The 22,811-nt window shown below is 39.1% G+C and overlaps 2 long non-coding RNA genes across 3 annotated transcripts in view; both read left to right on the top strand.

The window, feature by feature from the left end:
- LOC135308807 (uncharacterized) overlaps positions 1–22,811 on the top strand; it is a 420,716-nt gene that overhangs the window by 237,554 nt on the left and 160,351 nt on the right. For both annotated transcript variants that reach the window (XR_010369176.1, XR_010369177.1), the window contains exon 5: positions 2,368–2,519. This is a non-coding gene — a long non-coding RNA (uncharacterized LOC135308807). The remainder of the gene's footprint in view (positions 1–2,367; positions 2,520–22,811) is intronic.
- The window catches only part of LOC135309437 (uncharacterized), a 30,598-nt gene continuing 20,629 nt past the window's right edge, over positions 12,843–22,811 (top strand). The window contains exon 1 of the long non-coding RNA XR_010369711.1: positions 12,843–12,912. This is a non-coding gene — a long non-coding RNA (uncharacterized LOC135309437). The remainder of the gene's footprint in view (positions 12,913–22,811) is intronic.

The raw sequence follows: 22,811 nt of genomic DNA on the forward strand, positions 1-22,811 counted from the left end.
TTCTTTGCTATGTGGACCTGGAGAAAGGAAAGGAGTAGAGACTGTGGCTGATGGGCTTTCATGGACTTTCTTGAATCACAGCACATGTTAATCCAAAACCTGAAGGTTAGCTACTACTTTGTTCTTAATATTTGCATCTGTCTTGTTCCCTCAGGACATTTCTGTACTTAATATCCTTTATTAGCATGCTAAATGGAAATTTTAAGGGAGCTTCTATGGTTCTGTATCCTTGTTGAGGTTCTCATCCCTTAAATCCCTTTTGCAACCTGTTTGTCTTTCTTGTCCTGTTAATCTCTTCTTCAGTGCACTCCCACCCACTGAAAAATTTATCCATAGGTTTCATGGTTTGAAAAGTGTGTCTTAAAAGCTGAATATCTAAGTGGAGTGGTAAAAATCTTATTGGTATATATTGCCATAAAGCATTAAATATAAAAGTAGACGTCTTGTGAACACTGCAGTCATTAACAGCCCATGGCTGTGGAAAAGTATTAGACACAATTCCAGTTTGATTTTAGTGGGTGCACAAGCGCCAACTAATAATTCTGGCTCCTGAGGAAAGATGAAGAAACAGCTTTTATAACTTTAAGAACAGCACTTTAAGAACAGTGAATGGTCCTATCTTACACAATGGGAAGCAGTCAGTAGTGGAGGCAGTGTCATTGATACCATTGCAGTTCTTCCATGATTAATACAGCACACTGCCAAAATTGTATTCTGTATTCTGCCTAATTACTACAAAGTCTGTTTGCATTGTACAAGGACAGCACCTTCCTGAGGTGCACATTGCCAGCCTCGGTAAGGGAGAGAAGAGGAATAACTGGGCTTCTTCCAATATGACTGCAGCCAAAACCATCACTATTTGGGATTTTTTCCCTGTAGCCTTAGTCAACAAAACCTGCAGAGTTGCTGCCTGTCAGAGGACAAGCTGCTGCTGTACACAACAGAGCAAATAATGCTGCCAGAGCGAGAGTGCTTTGCAGGGCTGGCCCTCTGCTCCTTCAGGGCAGCCCCCGCTGAGCCGGCTCAGATCCAGGCAGCAATGACTCAAAGGAAAAAGGCAGCAGAAATCCTGAAATAAGAGGGTGTGAGAAATTGCCCTGTGTCCTATGTGGGCTGTTTCTGTGCAGAGGTATTTGTTACAAACAGAGGAGTAGAGGGACGAAAACTTAAAGCTGCAGACATATGTGTCCATCATGACATTCATACTGACAGAAATGTGGGTTGAAAACATGCTGGGGACTTTTGAAATTCCATGATGTTCCTTTCTGTATCTACAGTCACTGCTGTGTTTCAAAACTGTGCACCTTAATGCTTCCATTTCAGGTGGTAAAGTACTTTGCAGGTTCCATTTTTTCACCATTATTAAGTACTGGTTCCCTTGATGTATAGGAAACAGATTGGTTTTTTTTTATGTTTTACAATACATATCGGATGATTTGCACCATACCATTTTAGCATGATATACAACTGTAGTACAGCATCTTTTTGTATTTCCCTTAAAAGGGTAAAGAAATCTTTACAATTTTTTAAGCTGAGTTTTATCCAAATGAAAAAGCATCGACTGCATCCAATCACATAGCATGGATAATAGGTCACTGAACTGGATAGATTTTTCTCAGGCCCTTAATGGTGTGATGAGCGTGGATGTGAAATTCTTGCTGCACATGTTACAGATAATGGATTTTCAGCTGTCACTCAGAAAAATATCCTTTCAGATGCTGTATTGTGTTTATAACAAAAAAAAAAGTTTTGATCTTTTATTAGAATAAAACTTATGGCAATTTTTAAAATAAATTTATTCTGCAACCAACTTCCTAAGCTTAACTGGAAGGGTTAGGGTAGGTAGCAGCAATGCAGCAAATATGATAGAGATGGATATCTGGGTTTTCTAATGGTCTTTTAACCATTCTGCTGTTTGACAGCAAGGGCATAGAGAGGATCATATTTAGCACTCACTAAAATACAAGAAATCTGGCTTCTGTACCAAGTGTGGTTATGAAAATATTCTGGAATTTGTGTGTGGTGGTCTAAGTTTCTATTTTTGGGCAGTCACAGCCAGAGCAGTTTCCACCAGTGAGTTGGTCAGAGGCATTGAGGCACTGAGGTAATGGTAGGGAGCAGCATCTGAAATGCTGGGGGTCCTTCTGGTGCTCAGCCTGTCCTCAGTCCATGAGTATGGGCCACATCCTGTTACCGGGGTCAGCCATCATTTCTGCTCTGGCTCTGTGTCCACCCTGACCCTTGTGTGGGAAAAAGTGGATTCTTGGAATTTCACACAAGAAGAAGTTACAGAGGAGGATTTAAAAGACAAGTACCCTGAGCAATATTTATAAACCATGAACTAAAGTTTCTGGTCCTCTTTTGCAGGATCCAAGATGCACAGTGGCTCAGGGGATATTTGCAGAAAACATGCAGCTGGCTTGCAGGAGATGGATCTTAACTTTTAATACAATTTCTGTATCCAGGACTGAAATTTTCTTTGAAGAGATGGGAGTTCACTAGGTTTGTCTCCTACAAAAGTAAGTGTCAATAGCTAAGCCTTTTGTAAAACTTTTCCTCTGAACAAGGGGTTTTCATAGAACCATGCAGAAAATGTCCTCACTTAGCAATAATAGAAAGGCCTAAATAATTCACAAATTATTTAAGTTGTCTGTACCCTCTAAAATTTGTAGAAAGGTCTTTCAAAGACACCTTTTTAACTGTAAAAATGTGCTAACTTTGAAATTTGTGCAATGTTTTAGCACTGTTCTACTCTTCCCTCACACAAATTAATTGTAATTGTACTCAAAATAATTGGGTAAGCATCATGTACACTTGCAATCCAACATTTGACACAGCTCAAATGCAGATTAACTTGCATGGTTTTTTGCATTTCTCTCTCCTGGTAAAGAAACTGCCAAATTCAGTGTTTCACGTTCCCAGAAGATTTTTCTTAACAAAAATGTAAGTACTAGATATCCTGCTAATCTGTGTGTAAACACAATGCTGCAATTAATACGTAATAATTTTCAAACCTATGGTATAGGGTCAGTTTCCAGTAAGCACCCAAAGTATATGTAATTCTATGTGATGATTGTAATACAAATGTTCCCACAATGCAGTATGCTAGAGAAAAACGCATACTGGTTTTCACTCCAAAAAAAGTGAGCATGTCCAAGCTGATGTTTAGTATAGAAACAACTTTGCAGTGTGCAGTGCTGCAATGTAATTATGAGTCAATTTAGAATTGTTGCAAGAGCTATTTTGCTATTGTCCCTCCCACAGTAGCAAAAGTAATTCTCTTTCTTTTTAGTAATAATTTCTAGCTGATCAGTATTCTGCTACCCTCTCCCCCTCCTCCCCACTTCCTCCTCAAAATATAGAAGTTTTGGGTTAAGAACATAAAAACAATGACTTTTATTGGTATTTATGAAACAATTTGTTCTACAAGAAGCTGTCCTTTCTGGAAAGGTGATAAATCAAAAAAACATTTCATGAGAGGCACATCATGGGACACATACATCTTGAAATATCTTACAAGTAAACTTAAATATATGCATTGTACTTCAATTTCAAAAAACCTCCGGTCCTTTCCTAACGTAAGTCTTCTTTCAAAAAACAGAAGTCTTTGAAGATGTATGAGATAAGATAAGACATTGCTATCAGCCAACACCCACTTGAGAAAAACAGCCCGATTCACCAACTGACAGCAAGGTTAAAAATGAAATTTGATCAAAAATTTTCTCCAGAATTAATTAACTGAAGGATAAAAGCTGATTTTTCAAGGCTAGACTTTCTCAGATTGTTCTACATTTATTTTCTGTGTTTTAATATTGTGATGACAGTTCTACGTCTGTCTGCTAGCAATGTCCAAATCCCTTTTGATTACTTTTAGAAGAAGCAGAGTGGCTGCTTAGCTGCAGGAAAGGAGCAGAGGCACAGATCTTCCTGTTCTCTGCTTTGCCTTGTTTGGATTAGGAGATGACCAGCTATGGATCTCATAGCTGCATTTTGGATTTCAAGAGTGGAAACTTTTAATAATCTTTCACTAGAATAACTTTTTTTAAAGTGATATAAATTGTCTTCTTAATTGTCATGAAGTTGTTTGTTTTCCAAAATTATGCAGGTTTTTTTCCTAGTGTCTATAAAAAAAATTAAGGTATAGATGCAAACATTGCAGCTTAAGCCTGTCTCTAATATGTGTCTATTGAAGGAAAAGTCCTTTGCAAGTGCATTTAATTCTTTGGATTAAAAGTTGAAAGGTGAAAGTAAAGCACAAAAGACTTTGTACTTCCAATTCTTAATAATTAATAGAAATATATCTGAACGGGAAATAGATGCAGCTTTCTTGACAGGAAGAAGAAGGTGAGGTGAGACAAATTATGCTAAGACTCTGCATTATAATTAAAATTTCTAATTGCCAATTCTAAAGCATACAATTTTTAAAATGCATACTTTTAAGGAAAAATACTGTTTAAAGACAGAAGATCATCGGGTTAGGACTCAAAATAAAAACCCCTTGATGAATTTCTGATTCTGAGTTATGTCTCTACTAGAATTGGATGATGTAATAAATTAATACCATAGCATCACAACTTAATGATTATTATCCTACTTATATATACTATTTCCTTGAAAAGAAACACTTCTCTAAATTCTCTGGATGAAAATCAAACCTATTAATATTAATGAATTTTAATAAAGGTAATTTTAGATCTTGCAGTCATTCATAAATTGAAGCGGAAGCTGTCTTCAGAACAAACTTTGTATCACTCTAAATAAAATACAGGGAACTGAATGAAATGTCTGACATCCTGTTGAAGAGGTCTGGGTTTAACTTTGCATATCAGGTTTTTTTTGCATCAATTTATCAATCTTCTTAGTGACAATCCTACTATTGCAATGAAGCGTGACTTCACATGCCTAAAGTTCATACTGGCCTTAATCCCACTGGTTAACAGAAGCAATGGAAAAGACCCTGAATAGAACAAATAAAGTATTTTAACATTCAGAAAAAAATATATGAATTTGAATATAGAGTGATTTTAAACAGCTCTGGGATCTCAATTTGCCCCCCATTCTTATAAGATTATTGCAAGTACAGTTTTCATTTTAAATGGTAAACACACTTTCTCTTCTTTTTCCATTCATTCATAAAATACTGGATTTTAGCTTCTATTTCCTCAGGAAACATGAGCTCTGTTAGCATAAAAGTCTAATGGCAGACTGAAGGTAACATTGTGCATGGTGTGGTATAATCTGTTGTTAGCTGCCAGGGCTGGCTTCTGGTGATCTGGTAAACTGGACCAAGAGGAGCCCATTACATGCCCAGCAATATTTCATTGCTACTCTGTTCACTGGAGGGACAGTAAAGTATGACATTGGTTTCTGACTGTTGAGTTGGTGGGCCAGAACCTTCCTGGGAAAGATGAAATATGGCAATAATCTTGTAAATTTGGAAGGGTTGACTGCTGTCATCACTAGAGAAAAGTTGTTAATTCCCATCCCATTCCACAATCTAGATGGCTTCACCAGCTATCCAGTTTTCCTAGTGTGAATAATTTCCCTAAAATATGAGATAATCATGGAAACTAGTTGGTCTGTGTGGCAGGGAGGTGGGAAGCTATTACATCTCTCCAGTCTGCGCTGTTACATGTGAACAGGTTTCTGGAGCTCTTGAATACTTTAATTTGTCTCATCTCCCAGAGTTTGATCAGCAAAGGATTTTAGTTATTGTAGATGAGTTTTCACTGATACAGGGGTGTTTAGTCAAGTGTGAGATGTGTGACACTGGATCTCAGCTTAGAAAATGAGGTATTCATCGAATTTAGAGCATCTTCAAGTTCAGTCCTGATCCTAACGTGCTGAAGCAGGCCAAGTATGAATGAGTATAGAACAGGAATAAGGGAAAAATGTTCCAAATTCTTATAGTGGTGAAGCTCTGAGAGAGATTTTTACTAAGAAAATGATTGTCTTGAATTCAGAACTCTGTTTCAGTAGGGCATTGATTGCTGTCAGTGTTTCAGTGCTGGAATACTGGCCTTATTTGTCTAAAAGTTTCCATCTTGTGTTTCTAAGGCTGCTAACATGCAGGTATGTATGTATTTTCACTCACCTGAACTATAAATCTGCCTATAAATCAGTGGGAATATTGATAGTTCCACTTGTTAACATGATTAAAGGCTGGAAGGATCAGAGCTTTGACTTTCCATAATTTAGCAAAAGGATCTTATAAGTGTGAACTACTAAATATTGCCAAAAATACAAACAGTTTCTAAAGTCCGCTGTGGTACACACAGAGAAGGTTGTGATCTCACAAGAGAAATCAGAAATCTTGAGGAATGTTCATAGAGTGTTTTAGAATTTTCTTGTTTGCTTCATCCCTTAAAAGAATGAAAGAACTTTGGTCTACCAAGTTGTGTGATTTTTAGTTTTTCTTGAGTTTTGCATTTCACTTGCATGCTTTCCATGTGAGTGCTCTTACCAGGGAACAGAGTGCATCCTTAGTAAGTGTCCTTAGTAAAGCTGAACTTCACAAGAATTATTTAAAAGTACATCTCCAACTATAATCACACATTACTTCATATTAATACAGGTTTTAAGTCTGAGTAGATTTTTTAGTATAAAAAAGCACCTTTGTCTCTATATGAGTCAAGTGAATAATTCAATATGAATAATTTATAAGATGAATTGTGGTTCCTCTTTCATGTACCACCTACGTGAAATAATTTCATTTATTTTACGGTTTTTTTCCTTTTAAATTCTGAGGTAATATGCAGATCTGAAAGCAGAGCTTCCTTACCTAATGGTGCTTGGTCAAATAAGATCTATGTTTCTGTATCTTGAATGGATGAGCAGAATATAAATATGCTGTGGAAGCAGATGTTATAATTACAGACTTTAAATCTACTTTTGACAAACACTGCTTAATATGAAACCTGTTCTCAGAATTATTACCAGGAGTAACATGAATAGGATAAGATGCTTACATAAATCAAACACAACAGAGTAATCAGAATCATCTCTGAATTCCCGTGCAGGTATTTTTGTGGTGGATTCTCTTTTGGAACAGGTGAAAGGAGGTGTGCTGCCCGTCCCAGAGGTGCTGAGGTGCCCTGGGCGCAGGGCAGAGAGCAGGTGCTGCTCTGTGGTGCCTCCAGAGTGAGCAACACCAACCACAGCCACAGCCATGGCCTGGCTGAGGCAGCCCCAGCACGCCCTGGGTACATCCAGCACTGCCTCTGGTGAGCAGGTTAGGGCACTCTCAGTCTATTTAATGCACACCAACAGCCAGGACAATTCCAAACTGCCCAAAAGAAAGAGGCAGGAGCTGCCTTCCTCCTATGTCTGTACTCTGTACCAACTCAGAAAGAATCAGGCCTATGACACCTACTTTATAGAGAATTTCAGACTCTTAATCCTATTTAAATTTTAATGTGAAGGCTTGTTATAGTTTCTATAATTTGAGGCATTAAAAGCAGATGAAGCATCTTTAATCATAAAAGCTTCATTGCTCTAATTTATGATACCTGCCTTTTAAGCCCCACCATAAAGTGGATTGTGTTTGGGGGAATGATAGTTCTCAGTAAGCAGATATGATCCATCAGGAAACTTGTTTACATTAAAACATTTTGACAGCACCAGTAATTAAACCTGTTTCCCAGGTGCAGAGCAATATTTTAAATGCCCCTGTGGCTACAATACCATTCAGGTTTGTCTGTCTTTCTCCCTTATCATCTATCCACTGCAATAACAAGATAATGAGAAGATGGGAAAATATAAGGAGGACAGGACCAGCAATTAATAATCTAAGTATACAATCAGAATGTTAAAATATTATTTTAACTGATTTGTGTATTAGTTTGTATGACACTGAAAAATTACTTTGTGCATTTCCACATGTTTGCTAAAGAGTAATAGGAAATCATGGCACCAGTGCTTGCTGCTGTGAAAAGTTATAGCCTAACATGATCATGTCTGACTTTGAAGTGACTTGGCTCTAGAACATAGCTATGCAGAGCTTTTATGCAGACAGCATGTGATTTTTTTTTTCTGTGAACCTTGCTTTGAATAACAGTGCATGAAAACTGGCAAACCCTAAAACCTGATGAGCTCATGAAACCATAATTTGGACAAGTGCTTACTTGTGCTATGAAGGCAAGGGTAAGATCTATTTGACTTAGACACAACATAGTTCAGATGCTGCTCTCTGTCAGACCAACTAAATTCTAACATCCCTGCCGATGCTAACTTGCTACCTATCAGCCTCCATCTTAAAAGCCCCAAACTGACAGGTAACCATCCACTTATTGATATTTTTTTGGGAATAGCCAGTCAGTTCTGTTCTTCTCTTCATTGGCCAACACAACAGGCTGTGCTTTTCCAATCTTGGAAACCTTTGGAGAAAATCTTTGGAAGAAGATTTCCAGACATGAGTTTACTTTTGGTGTTTTAATCAACATATCATTTTGGTATTCTGAAGATGAGGCCCTGGCACATGTAGCTGTTTAATTCTTTCCTGGTTTTTGTAGGACTGTCAAGGTCTCTATATCAAAAGTGGACAGGTTGGTCTGGGAAATCTGATTATGTTGTGAGAATGTTGTGACTTCTGGCAGTGGGCTGAAAGCAGAAATAGCAATCCATCATGAGAAGTTTTGAGAGGGAACAGGACATTCACAGGAGGTGTGAAAAAGAAAGCATTTAACACTACCCTACTGCACAGCCAAATATGTTGCTCTTTCCAATAAAGTATTTTTTACAGCTGATGCACAGAGAATTTTACCACTTGTAAATGTTCGAGAGCATATCTATCATGTACTTAACTGAAGTATTTATCACTTAAGAACACCTTTAAAAATATCAGAAAGCTATAATTTTTGAAATATGAAATGTCATCATTATTATTGCTACACAGTTTATATGCAAATACATGCTTCCCCCGAAGCTTGAATTCACAGAAAATTAATTGGAACAGCTTTTTCCCCTTTCAAGTATTTTTCCCCCATATTGTGAAATAAGACATTGCACAAAACTGGCATGTCACTTGTACAATCTATAGTTATTACAATACAATCTTAAATGCTAAATCAGAAACCCCAGGATGTCTTTATATTCAGTGCTAATTGAATAATTTCTGTGACTGCTCACCAGCTCTGCACTGTGTCAGGAAATTATGTAGAAATATTAGTATCATGGGTCTATGCCTGGTGCAAATGAGAGTAACATCAGACTCAAAGGGATTTTTTTGTAATTATTACTTTCTCTAAATCTATAAACATACACAAATATTTGTTAGAAGCAGAAGTGATTCTTCACCATCCATTTTATCGATAACGGAAGTGATCTCATTTAGCACAGCTATCACAATCATGTTTTTATATATATGGTACAGAGGCTATTTCTTTAAAACCACAACACATCAGATCACCTGAGACATTCCTCTTAAAAGAGAAAATATGATCATTATTCATAAAGCTATTTTCAGAGGGCATAAGTTGGCTCTATGTGTCCTAATGCCTCTACATGCTGCTCAGCTGAAGTGCAGCACACTCATTTCTATCTGGGTTTCTAGGGTAAGAGGCTGCCTGGACCACCAGAGAGCTGGCAGAGTGACTCCCAAGCAGCATAAGGAATAGGAGTTGGGAATACTTGTAAAAACCTGTGTTACAGGAAAGTTCACAGTTTGCAACAATGAACTTGTGTTTGTTGTACAAAATGCCAGCTCTGTGCCCCACTGTGTGCTGGTGTTGTATCTGTTCAGTGTTTATATACAAACAATCAAAGTACTCCTGTAACGACGGGACTGGGTCATGTCCTGTCTTGTTCATTGGGGAATTAATTGTACTTGTTTTAGAGTTAGCTGTTAAGGAGATTAGGAAGGTGAAGCATAGCAGGGTGGCTGTGGTTGCATGGCAACTGGAAAGAACAGTAACATCTGGTATTCTTAATTTTCTTAGAACCCATAGGTCTTTGTGCCATTGTATGACTATGATTATTTCTACAGCCATGCCTCATTTTTGTTATTTGCTAGCCAATAGGTAATGTCCTTGATGCTACCAGTTGACCCAGGAGCAAAGTTAGATATAACATTGGATGCTGTGATGTTAAAGTCAGTTTCCTAATTGCCAGGCAGAGTAAGCCCCAGAGGACACTCCCCAGCAGCAGCATAAAGGAAAAGGTCTTTCCTCACAGGAAGGACTGGCTTTGAGGTCAGTCAGCCAGTGCTGTTAGCTACTTCAGCACAGGGTGTGTCTCCTGAAACAATCGACCTACTTGAAGTTTTGTTTACTGTCCACCTGCAGGACTATTTCTTTCCTTTTAGGAGGGCAGGGGGACCGGGCCATTGTCACAAAAATGACTTCTATAAGGAAAACTGCATTAAGTGGACTTTAAATCCTCTTCCTTCATAATTTCCTTACTTGTGCCTCTGAATGTTTTATGCTTTATTTCTAACAAACAAAGGAGCCTTATTAAAGCAGTGCTTTACTTCATTCATTTTTGAAATAAAAAATCAATGAGTGATGTGGTGTCAAATGTAAACCAGACTGGTTTTGTTCATCTGCCTTTGACATTTGACATTACTCCCCCACCACATGGCTTTGTTCAGTGGTTACTTTAAAATAAAAGGAATAACAGGGTTTTCCTACAGAGCTTCCCACTAGGGTGCTGCAGACATCGGGCAGACTCAGCAAGTGCCAGAGCACTTGGTGGTACAGAGCCTTGGAAAACCTCCCTGGTCTTGCCACACCAGGTACAAGGTCTATTTTAAGCTCTACTTGCCTCTGTGTAGGCATCCAAACCAGCCCACTTCTAGGGCAAAGCTGCTGATTTATCAGACCTGACTGACAGTGAGGCTTTGGAGAGCAAAAGCTCGAAGGGAGGGTGAACATGCTCCCCACACCACTCAGCACCTCTCTCCTCTGGACCCACTGATCTGCTCAATGCCAGACAGAACAAAAAATGCCAAAAGCATGCCGAAGCTTCCTTTTCAGCCTGAACTCGTTGCTGGAAAGATCAAGCAGAGACCTGGAGTTTTGTGAACATGAACCAGGAAATATTTTCTTCAGTCACTGAACTTCAGTGAACCTTGTGTGTGTGTTTGCCTGGCTGCTACAATTGTCATTGTCTCCCAAGAAGCTGAGAGCATTTTGAAAAAGCTTACAATTGTATAAATGCAGCAAATTAATTTCTTATATTTTAAAATACTGACTAGACTAGAAGATTTTATAACTGATGCCTAAAAATTTCCTTTTGCATATTCTGCCTTTAAAACTTCATTTTATAAAAACACCTTTGTAAATCCTCTTTTGCTATTTCCTATTCATCCTTTTGTTCAGATCTTTTTGAGACTCAGCCCAGATTAGAATTCATCATGTCTAAAAAAAAAAGAGATGATAAAGGTATTCTTTCTTCAATGTGCATCTCCAGCCTTTCTTGACAGGCTGTCAAGAAATATGTCTCTAAAAAGCCAGGTTAGATCCTCAGAGACAACCAGTGATGCAGTTCTTAGTAATGTGCTAAAACCCAGTCAGAGTACACCTTATTGTTGCTGTGTGCAGTGATGTGACATGTGAGTTATTTGTTTGCTCTGCCATAAGATAGCATTAGGGGATATAGTGTGAACAGATCACTCATTTGTGGAAATATTTATGGTGCTGCTTTCGAGGGATCATTCAATTCGAAAGCAGATGGCAAAGCATGGATATTCATGGGCTATTTTAAAAGCTATCTTAGGTAAAATGTTTTCACACAGAGCAGCTAAAGCTTCTAACATTCTGATATTTTACAACATTTATTACTTAATGTTTACATATATTTACAATAAATCTTCATAAATGCTACTCAAGCAAGAATTTGCTAGTTCCAGTTTTTATTACAGTATATCCCATGAGCTCTTTATAGCTCAGGCCCCTGACCCTACAAATATCTACACATGAATTAAATAATACTCAGCTGAGGGGGGCCTGCTATGTGCAGCAGTGGTGCTAGCATGGCAGACTCTGGGAACATGTGATGTGTGTCAAGATTTTCAGCTATCTCATGACAGCTAAAAGGAGTCTAGCTCTAGAAGTGATGATCTCGTCTGCTCAGAACTGCAGACTCATTCTAAGGTGTTACTTTGAGCATCCAGAAAACAAATCTTTTTTAAAGATGATTTCCAAAGGCCTTACTATTGTGAAAATACAAATTCAGGCAATGTACAAATGTGTAGCTGTTTTGGTAATTCCATGTAATTCTTGCCCAACCACTTGAAGCCTAGCTTTCCATGGTTCAGTGTTTCAAAAAGGAGGCAAATAAAATTCCACTATTCATGTTGAATTGGAGAACTGATCTTTTTCATGGAATAGGTGATCTAACGTGTTAAAATGCCACAAATTTTTCAGCTTCTGTTGTTGGTGTCCCTCACCTGGCATTCCCTGGGCTGCCTCTTCTCTTCCTTACTGCCTTCTGCTCCTTCAGGAGCATCCACATGCCCTTTCCACAATGTTGCTTTAGTCATCCACACACTTAATTTTGACATAAAAGGAAAAAAATTATCAGAATGTACTTTGAAATTACTCCCCCAGTAAAACTTGTGACACAGCACTTTGCTTTACCCATTTCAGCTGTGCTCACTTGCAGCACTCCTTTCTCAGCTGTCTGACATTCAGGAGAGTCCCCATTGCATTGAGGTGCTTCAGGTGTGAGCTCTGTGCCTGCCTTTGGTGGCTTCTGGCCCTGGGTCCCAGCTGGGGCTGGTTGGGCTGTTCCCACTGCCCAGCTGTTTGCAATGAGCAAAAGAGCTGTGTCAGAGCCTGATTGGGTGGGATGGGCTCAGCCTGGGGCTTTTCCCAGAGCCTGGGGGAAAGCGGGTGTTTGGCTGCAGTACAGGAGCTGCTGGGAGCACAGGGCTGTCCTCAGATTTGTATAGCCTCCTTTCCACAGGATGGGTAGGTAGGTTATTGTGGTTTTATGTTTCTGAGGCTGTCAGGTTCTGCATGATGAGTAGCTTTGATAGAGAATGTAGGAGCTGAAGTGCATTAGGCACCACAACTGTTTCCTAAGCAAATGATATTTGAAGTGCTTGGTTTTAATTTTTTTTTTTGTTTGTTTTTAATGTGTCTGTATAGATAGGGAGGTATAGTGCTGAGTGTGGGTCAGATTTATTTTGGTTGTGGTTTGTCAAGTTTCTGAAAAACTACTGGTACTTGGGTTTGACTTGCTTGAACTTTGCTGAGTTGAATGTCATGGTTCTTGCACCACTGGAATATCTTCAGATGTTAGGGAGAGGTTTTTGTCCTTTTGGGTCTAGTCTTGTTATAGTGCTCATGGTAATAAAATTTTTTACTAGAGTACCCTGCTTCTTCTCTCTCCCTCATCCACCCCAGCCTTAGTATAGTTATTTCATGTTAAAGCTGAAATAAGGCCTATGACTGACTGTGACCTCCTCGCCCACTGTGGGCTGTGCTTGTTCTTCAGCAGTGCCTTTAGCAGGGGCCCATTCTTCAGACCTGCATCCTACTCATTGCTCTTTTTCCATCTTTTATCTTCTGCAGCCTCACAGTGCTGGTCTCTTTACTCTTTTTTCTCCTACAAATTGGACTATCTCCCAGCTAACTGTAAATATATTTGGTGGCATAGCAGGAGCAGTGTATGCTCTGGGAAATACCTTGCGATGAGCATTCAAAGGCTGATGTAGAGTATGTACTTATATGCATATGTATGTGGTGTTTATTAAAATGTGCTTGAGTAAGTATTAATAATGGATACAATGCTAATCTTTGTTATGGGTTTTCAACCCACTGGGGAAAGTGGAGTATAAACTGCAACTTTAAATATTTCCCTGTTGAGAAATAGGTGGATTACAGCTACTGCAATGTGCTCACTTTTCAAGAAAGCTATTAGTTAAATCTCATTAATGCCATAAATTGTCTGAAGGAGATAATATGCCTCTGAAAAATGTTCTTAAGTAGGTAAGTACTTGTGTATAGCCATGTTAACAACATAGCAGAGATGGAAGCTGTTCTTTCTGTCTTAAATGCAGTATCTCTGTTATCTGTACTTTTGGAGAAAGACCTGGTATTTGCTGTCCTTGTTCACTTTGGCCCAACGTGGCACTGACTTTTGTAGAAGACGCTGAATACTTAGATTGGCTAAGATGGTGTGCAGCGTGTGTGTGCTATTTGGGTTAAATTGTTTAAGCCTGGTTTCCACCATCATTCGTGCTCTGTGGTGGTTTGTGCTATGAAAGCCTGTGAAATATTGCAGCAGGACTCTCTCCAATTCCTCATCTTGCCTGACAAAAAGAATACTAAGGGGCAAAAGCAAAATAAACAAATGAGACTCAGCAAAACTTACTGACGCTGCACAATATTGAGACAGGCAGTCTGTGGTAGACTTTAAATGAAACAAGAACACAGGGGACTATATTTAATTTAAACACCACTCATCCTAAAATAACTTAACGTGCAGAATGATTGCTGTGCAAACACTGTAATAATATAGCAGAGCTGTCACTTCAGACAGTATTTAATAGGTTCTGGCCGATTTCATTATTAACACTTAGAACACTTCATGAAAAGTGATGAAAGTACTGATACATAACCTGTACTGAGATCTCCAAGATCCCACAGAACATTTTTGTAGCTACTGCCTGACACTTCTCAAGGGGGACTGCAAATGGTTGTGAACTTGAGCTGTTAGCAGCAGATGCCAAAACTCCTCTTGTTTCAAAATTGCAAACAAAGTAGATGAAATGGGCTTCTCACAGCTTTGCTTCCATGCGGTCTGTGTGGAAGCCTCATAAGGGAGATGAAAAGCTTCTTCCTGCTGTTGCAAATGATTGGGAATTACTTTCTCTCCTAATTTAAATTTATATTAAGACCGTGCTGATATATTGTACTGGCATAAAGATATATTGAAGGAATAACCAACCCAAGAAAAAATACAAAAAAAAGACTGTAGCTGCAGAAAAAGTGCCTGCAGTTGTGCTGTTCATGTTTTATTTTTACTACCCTGTGTTCCAAAAGTTCTTTTCCATAACACAGGTCCTGATGATTGTAGAAAGAAGCAGACTAGCCAAAATTTTTATAATAATTGATATTATTATACAGTGTATAGACACTGTAATTATGGTACAAGTATGAGAGTAATACTAAATTCATTAGAATTCCTGTGGTTTTTTTCAGGCTCCAGAAATAGACTTCTCTTATAGTGGGGGAGAGTGTGTGGGTTTCTGTTTGTGTTATCACTGGGCATTGGTGGAGATGGTTGATATAAGTTGATATAAGTGTGGCTGGGTTGATGGCTGTTGTTAGTAACAGCTGGCACAGGGCTTAGTCCAGGGCTTGATCATTGTCTGAAGGAGCCATAATGGAATCCCTAGAGAGCCTGGGTATTTCCTTAGCTCCTGGCATCAGCTCAAGCCATAAGTCACAACTTTCCTATGTTGAACTACAGCAGCTGGTAAATTTGTGTAGTTCCAACAGTGACAGATTGGATAGTGTTAATTTGGACTTGGAGATCTTAACTTTAGGTACCCTTGTGCTGGCACCTGGCCTGGAATAAACATGAGCATGAAGCTTCTGGCCTTCCAGGCAAGAGAAGTAGATGGGAGATATGAGGCCAGTGGTGCAGAAGACCCCTTGGGTAGGACATTCGTTTTCTGCCTCCTTCAACTTCTATAAGTATCTAGGAATGCCTCAAGGCATTTGACTGGTATTGAGTGGTCATCTAAGTTACTGTGTTCTCCTCTGAAGCTCATGTCATGAAATTGAGACAACACTGGTTAAAAGGCTAGGGTATCACTAATAACTGAATTTTAATAATGAATTCCCAGCTGAGGTGTCGCCACTGGATGTTTTAATTTCTCTTTCTGGACAAGTGCATTTCAGATAACAATGAGGGTGAGAGGATGGCTAGATTTTCTTAAAGAAAAAAAAAATTAATGGCCCCCCCAGTGCTTTTTTTGGGGTGTTGCTCGAATGAGACATAAACTATGGAATTTGAGAATCTCTATGATGTAATGGTGCTGAATATCTGCAGTCTAGAGGTTGGCTTGGTTGGGCTTCCAGCTTATGTTCTGGAAGCATTTGGACATAAACCATGCTTGATTTAAAGAAAAAATAATGCTTAGTTTTTCAGACTTCATATAATGGTTTGCATGTAAAAGATAAAATCCAAATGAGCTTGAATCTTAGGTTAATGCACATTTGTTCTATGCTTATAGCAAATGGACTGCAAGCCCAACCTTTTCTGTGCCTCCTTGCACTCTTCTTAGTTCTCCTGAGCTGTCTGGCTCCTGTTGTAAATGAAAGCTTGGCAGGGTTGCTTGCAGCAGTAAAGGGCTATGGGATCAGCCCTGTAGTGTGCTGACAGAGATGTGCAGCCTGGCTCTTAGGGCTAGTGCTGGCTCAAGCAGAAGGGAGTTCTTGGTGCTCAAAAGCAGGAGAGGCAGGTTGGGTGCTGCCCCAGTGGGAAGGCAGCAGGTGAGGGCTCTGGTGGAAGACCTGAGATGTGGTGCAGGAGGAGCCTGGTGCCTTCTCTGACCTGGGCTAGGGTGAGATTGATGGGGATTAGGAGAGGGCAACAGGAGGCCACTGCTTAATCTTGTTCAGCTCTTAGGGACACATCAACTAAACTGGGCTTGCTCATTTAGTAAACTATTAAAGATGTAGTCTTCAGGGTATTTATTTCAGGCAGTTCTAGTGAAGTAATCCTTTAATTCCTCAGAGTAAATGCTGATGAGGATTTACCGCAGACCAGGCTGTGTGGAGGTTACTGTGTGAGTGGTTATAGAGTATGCTTGGGAGCAGTGTGGCTGCTGTCCCTTGGGGCTGGACAGTGGGACATGCAGGGTGTCCCCATGGCAGGGCTGTCCTCTGTGGCCTTTGATGGCTGTGCTTGGGAATGCTTGTGTCTGAGCCTGGAGAAAGGGGTTGGTTCTGCTTCAACTATGGCTGAAATCACTCCTCCTTTAAATGTTGTGCCGTTTCTTCCTGTTGTGCATGCTGCCCAACATTCTCTCCTGTGCCTTGATCTTTGTTTTCCTGGGTTGTTCCAAATAATGAGAGAAGCAGCAGATGAAACCATGGTCTGATGTGTATAATTCAATTTCAGCACAGTTCTGTCTGTATGCATTATTTTGCCTACAAAATCATAATGGTTTCTCATTGTTTAGGCGGGGATTTCTTCACTCTGTACCGAGTGCTCTGCACTTAGGAGGCCAGGAGAAGGCCTGTGCTCTTCCACCTAGTTAAAATGGATGTGTAGTGCTTGGATTAGCTACATCTGCAAGTTAGGAATTATTTACCCTCATTTTGGTATTGCTGGAGCAAGTAAAAAAAAAATCTGAAGGGAGCTGCAGCCTGTGGTGAGCAAAGAAATGGGACTTTACTGTTATAACTCCTTTTCTCAAGGGAGCAGTTTTCCTGGGAACACCAGGGCAGTGTTGTTGAGACTGCATGATAGGAAAGCAATGTGAGTAAAATCTTATGCCAATACTTTGGATGGAAAGCTTGTTACAGAATGTGTTTTGATATTAAAAGTGATGACCTACCTTATGAAAAGGAAATTATTACCTGCAGTGGGAGAACATGTAGGTCCAGTAAGTAACTTATTTTTTCTGGAAATTTCTTTGCTCATGGGAAATTTGTTAATGGCCAGAGCATGCCTCAGGTTTGAGCAGATACTCCTGGTCTCTCCCTGGCACTGCACTGCTCTGACTCCCTTCTGTAAAATGTTAATCCTTGTGGCTACAGCATTATTGGCAAAAATCTGATATTAGAAGTTGGTTCTTGGATAATAATAAATCAAAACCTGGAAGTACTGGAAAAGCCGAGTTGCATAGAAACTTATAGCAACTTTTCTGCTCTGGAGGAAAAATGAACAACTTTTACCAGTTCCAAGTTATTAAACTAAATTTGAAGTATCCTTTTCTAATAAACTGGTTTTCTTCAACTTCTTCCATTTCTTATCTCAGATATGGAGCTGATTTACATGGAAACATTTTGTGTTAGAAGTCAGAATGTGTTATGTTTTCTTTCCATTGACAGAAAAAAGTTAATTAGAATTTTTCTTGAAATTAAGTATATTAGAAGGCATTTGAAACTTTTAATTGACTAACAGAGCATTTTTTAGTTTGAAATGTGCTTTTATATATAACTAAAACATACAAACAGGTTTTGCATTATTTCTGAGTAATTGCAGTCCCTGAAAGATCCCATAGTTGAAATAAGCTGTTTTAGTTTCATATTAGAAGCACAAAGATATTGGAAGCAGCTGTTCTTCAGTTTAGAAATAGTTTGATTTGAAAAATAACGTCTTATTACAGAGGGTAAAAGGAAATATTTTGACCTATAAAATTAAGTAAGGTGTTTCATGAGTTCTAATACCAGTAGTCATGCTTAAAAATGACAATATTTGTGACTTAATCTGACATATTCATAAAGCTTGTGACATGGCTCAATGCAATGTGTTGTATTAAATGTTGTCATTGACCTTTGTAATGAAATAATATTAATAATAACTATAAAATTAAATATAGAGATTTATTTTAAAGTATTGAATAAAATTTTAAATTATCCTACTTCTGGAAATTGTTTTGAAATAAAAATGCAGATTGATACAGTTTGAGTGATACAGGACAATGAATATATGCATGTTTCTGCAGCCTCCAAATACCAGGGTGGTGTTGGAAGTGAGTCAAGGCTGTGGATACTTTGTAGTCTCAGCAAAGCGTGAAGTTTAGCCTTTTGGGAGTCACTGGCACATTCCCATTTAACTCAGTGAGGTGAGGATTTTGGCTGTGGCTCCAAAAGCAGCTTTGTCTGAGCAGTTCCCATTGCCCTTGTGGAAGAGGGGTCACAGGAGGCCCCATTTCTGTGGGGACCTTGGGCTGTGCTGGACTCTGGGCAGCCGTGGCAAAGGCTGGAGTGGGGACAGAGGGATGTGCTGCAGAGCAGGGAAGCCCCGGTGTGACTGCCCTCTTTTCTTAATAAACCATCTCTGTATCTAACACTGACAGGCATGGAAACCTCAACTTGGTATGCCTAAAACAGCAATATTGACTATATTCTGCAGCACAAATGTCATCTGAGTGTTTGAGGCCTAAATGCAGACCTTTGAAAGTGAGGACAAATTGATGTTAAGGCCAGCATGTAGCAGCCTCATGCTTCCCTTACCCTGTTGAGATCAAAGTATGAGGTTACCCAAGTCAGTGCTTCATTATTGGGAGGTTTTTATTTAAGCTCTCTCAAGGTATTAAACTACTGCCTGTTAAACTGATTCTCCTTTTCTGGTGATTAAATCAGTAGCAGATTTTTATCTTGGAGTGGACAAGAAGAGAAAACACCAAGGACAGTGAAATTACAGCTTGAAGTACCATAGAATGATTTGTGTTGGAAAGGACCTTTAAAGGTCACTTAGTTCAACTCTATTTCAATGAGCAGGGATATCTTCAACTAGAGCAGGTTGCTAGGAGCCTTGTCCAGTATGACCTTGGATGTTTCTTGGGATGGGGCTTCTATCACCTCTGTGGCCAGTCTGTTTCAGTGGCTCACTGTACTTGTAAAAAATTTCTTCTCTATATGTAGTCAAAGACATTTCCTGTGGCAAAAGACAGCCTGCCAGCCTTCTCTTGTACTTCTTGCTGGCTCCATCTAGTACTTGATAGCCTTCAAGAGTCAGTAAATTCTGAAGAGCTCTTGTGTAGTTATCTCCATTTTTGCAGAGGAGAAAAAGAGTTGGAAAAATTACATGCCCAAAGTCGCAGAGGAAAAACAGGGAAAACCAAGCATACTTGTGTTCTGTGATGCTTCTACCTACTGGCTGCTCTGCCTAGTTTTAGATGGAAAACACTGCTTGTCTTTCTCGTGGCTGTTACTGGGATGGAAGTTTTTCATGACACCTCGTGAGAGCAAACTGGATGGGGAGCTAGAGACCATCACTATATATAGAGGTATTTTCCAATGGCCTTAACTGCTGCCATTTATCAACAAGCTTTTTTGTAAGGTTTGTAATGACTGACTTTTTCTCTGTCACTGCTAGTTGTTTACCTAAAAAAACCAGGAGTAAATAAGCAAAATTATCACTGTTAGGTAAAGAAACAAATATTCAGAGTAGAAGTTATGATAGTTCCAGACTTTATAACCCTTAGGGTATTTTTGAAGATGGATAATATTGCTTATGTAAGCTGTGCTACAGATGGTATTTGTGGTCATTAGTTTTGTGTCATATACAAATCTCAGCTTTGGTCCACATTTGCCTTGCTCCTCTCACCATTTCCTTCATGTCCAAATCACTTCTGTGGAGAAATCAGAACAGCTATAGTGGTGGTATTGTTTATTTTTTCCAGGGTCTTTGTTTCCCACTGCATTAAGTATGTGCAGTACCAGAATCACTTAAATACAGTTCTGGGAGGAGATGTTTGCCTGTGACCACAACTGTTGCTGCAGAGTCTTTCCACACCTTCTTTCCTAAGGCTCAGCCTTGCTCCATTTTGCAAGTGTACTTGTTTAGTCAGGACAGATGAAGGCCAAGCACAGTAATGTGTTGTGGTGAACAAATAGTTCATGCCTGCAGTGACATCTGAGTGTTCAGCAGTCTTCACCTGTTGTATCTCTCATATCTGTGTTGACCAATTTCCATTATGTAGTTTTATATGACCATATAATGGTTGTATCATCAAAAGATTATTTTTAGCTAATTTTTTACTCACATTCAAAGTGGACAAATTAATATACCATGAGTTTGTGTATTTTTTTGACTGCTATATTTGGACCTTTTTATATTTGCCTTCATAAAATGCTACAGGTGTCTTGGATACCTTCATTAGGCACTTAAGAGAAGACAGGAGTTTTACTCATTAGTGTTATCTAGCTGCTTATCAGACTTGCTCTTGAGTTCTGAGCATGTTGTCCTGTTATAGTAATTGGGCTTTTTTCTTATCAGGTTTGTGTAGCATTGTATTAGAGCAGGAATAAAATGGTTTTGAGTAGAAATAAAAAGGAGCATGAATAATACTCCTGTGTTATAGAGAATTTGTGAGGATTACGGTGTATAAAAGACATTTATACCTTTAACTGATAAAGGTATAACAGGGCACCACACTGAGAAACTTGATGATTCGGACCTGGCAAAACAGTAGGGAAAAATAGAAACCCTCTAGGGATAAAAGAAGGGAAGGTGTTCCATGGGGATACCCCTGCCTTTGTGTCAAACTATAGAATTTCCTGCTAAACTGAGATGTGTGGACAATCTGCTACTGTCTAACTATCAGGAAAAAAAGGGAATCGTAGATCAATTTGTGAGCCTGCAGTGGAGGTGACACAGTCAAATGCAAGGTAAAAGTAGCTATTGACATAGGTCAGTGCTGTTGGAATTTGTCTGAGGAATTGGGGTGGAAAAGTCAGGCATAATAAAAAATGAAAGCTCTATACTTGTTCTTCCACAGCTTAAATGCCTTTACATGTGAGTTGGATTTTTGGTCTCCACCACCCCCGTGGTTGCTGGTGCTGTGTGGTAGAATGACAGGTCTGTAACCTGGCTGCCTTGTATGTGGTACTGCAGGAAGGTCAGTGCAGAGGGAAGCAGGAGGGACAGTTGAACATGTGTATTATTTACAAGGCTTCCTATTGGTGAAAGTGGGGAAAGGCCATGGGGAGCCAAAAAAATTGGGATGTGGAAAGACCAAAGCTGAGAGGTTTTTTTTTGTTTGTTTTTGAAACCACTAAATACAAAGGCTGTTTCTAATCTCTGTCCTGAAATATTTTCAGTAGGGCTTAACTGCTTGCTGTGGAGTAGGATATCATGTTAAAGAAGGAGGATCAAACTTTTATGGGAGTTCTTTCTGACCAAATATGACACCAAGAGCAGTACTCCCCCCTGCCAGTAATAACCCCAAGGTTGCATGCAAGGTCCTAGGCACCACATTTTTCTGGGAAGAAATAGGAGCTTCCCAGTGGAAGCTGAAAAGGTGATAATGGGGAGCTGTCAGCCAAAAATTTATCCACTAGGAAATCACATACTCTGCTTCTTAAAATTGCAGTCAAAAGTAATTTTATGCATCACCAGAAATACTCTAAAGAATTAGTGTACTTTTAATGGTTTAGTACTTATTCATTTGGATCCATGAGAGATGGCAAGTCCAAAATAAATGCCCAGTCAACTGTAGTGAAGATCTCACTTATTGTAGTGTGATTGAATAAACAGAATAGTGCTCACCCAGAGTATCTGACAAATACCTGTGCTGAGCTCTGGAATTAGGTGTGATGGCTCTCCATACTGACACTTACTGGTACAGCAGTGAAAGCATTAATGTGCATCTGTAGTCTGGTTAAGAGTGAGAATTTATCTGTGCAGAGCCAATAGCTGTAGAGACCTTCATTTCCTCTGCATGTGCCTGAAAAACCTGTGTGCTCTGGCCACTCTTGGCTCTGTCCTCTCTGCAGCTCCACATATGGACACTTATTTTTTTTGGGGGGTGGTGATCATGTCAATCTGTGCTGCTCTGAGACCAAGAGTGTTGTATGAGACTAACAGTGCATGACTCTTAATATGAAAAAAGAATGTAGTCAATGTTTTAGATTGAGTAAATGCAATTTATTTTACGGTGGACAACAAATCTGATTCAGCATTACTGAAGCAAAAATTAGCTGCACTTATTTAAGTATTTTGATATTGTTGATAAAGGGGCTTGGCTAAGCAAAAACTGATTTTTTAAAAGTACTGATTTTGATTTAATTGTTAGAGGATTTACTATTTTTTTTAAATTTTTGTTTAAAAAAATAATCCATTGCAAGCTTGCAACCCTTCATTGAAGCAGTCACTTGTTATTTGTTATTGTTCAGTATAAC

The sequence above is a fragment of the Passer domesticus genome, chromosome 10, assembly GCF_036417665.1.
Source record: "Passer domesticus isolate bPasDom1 chromosome 10, bPasDom1.hap1, whole genome shotgun sequence".
Lineage (NCBI taxonomy): Eukaryota > Metazoa > Chordata > Aves > Passeriformes > Passeridae > Passer > Passer domesticus.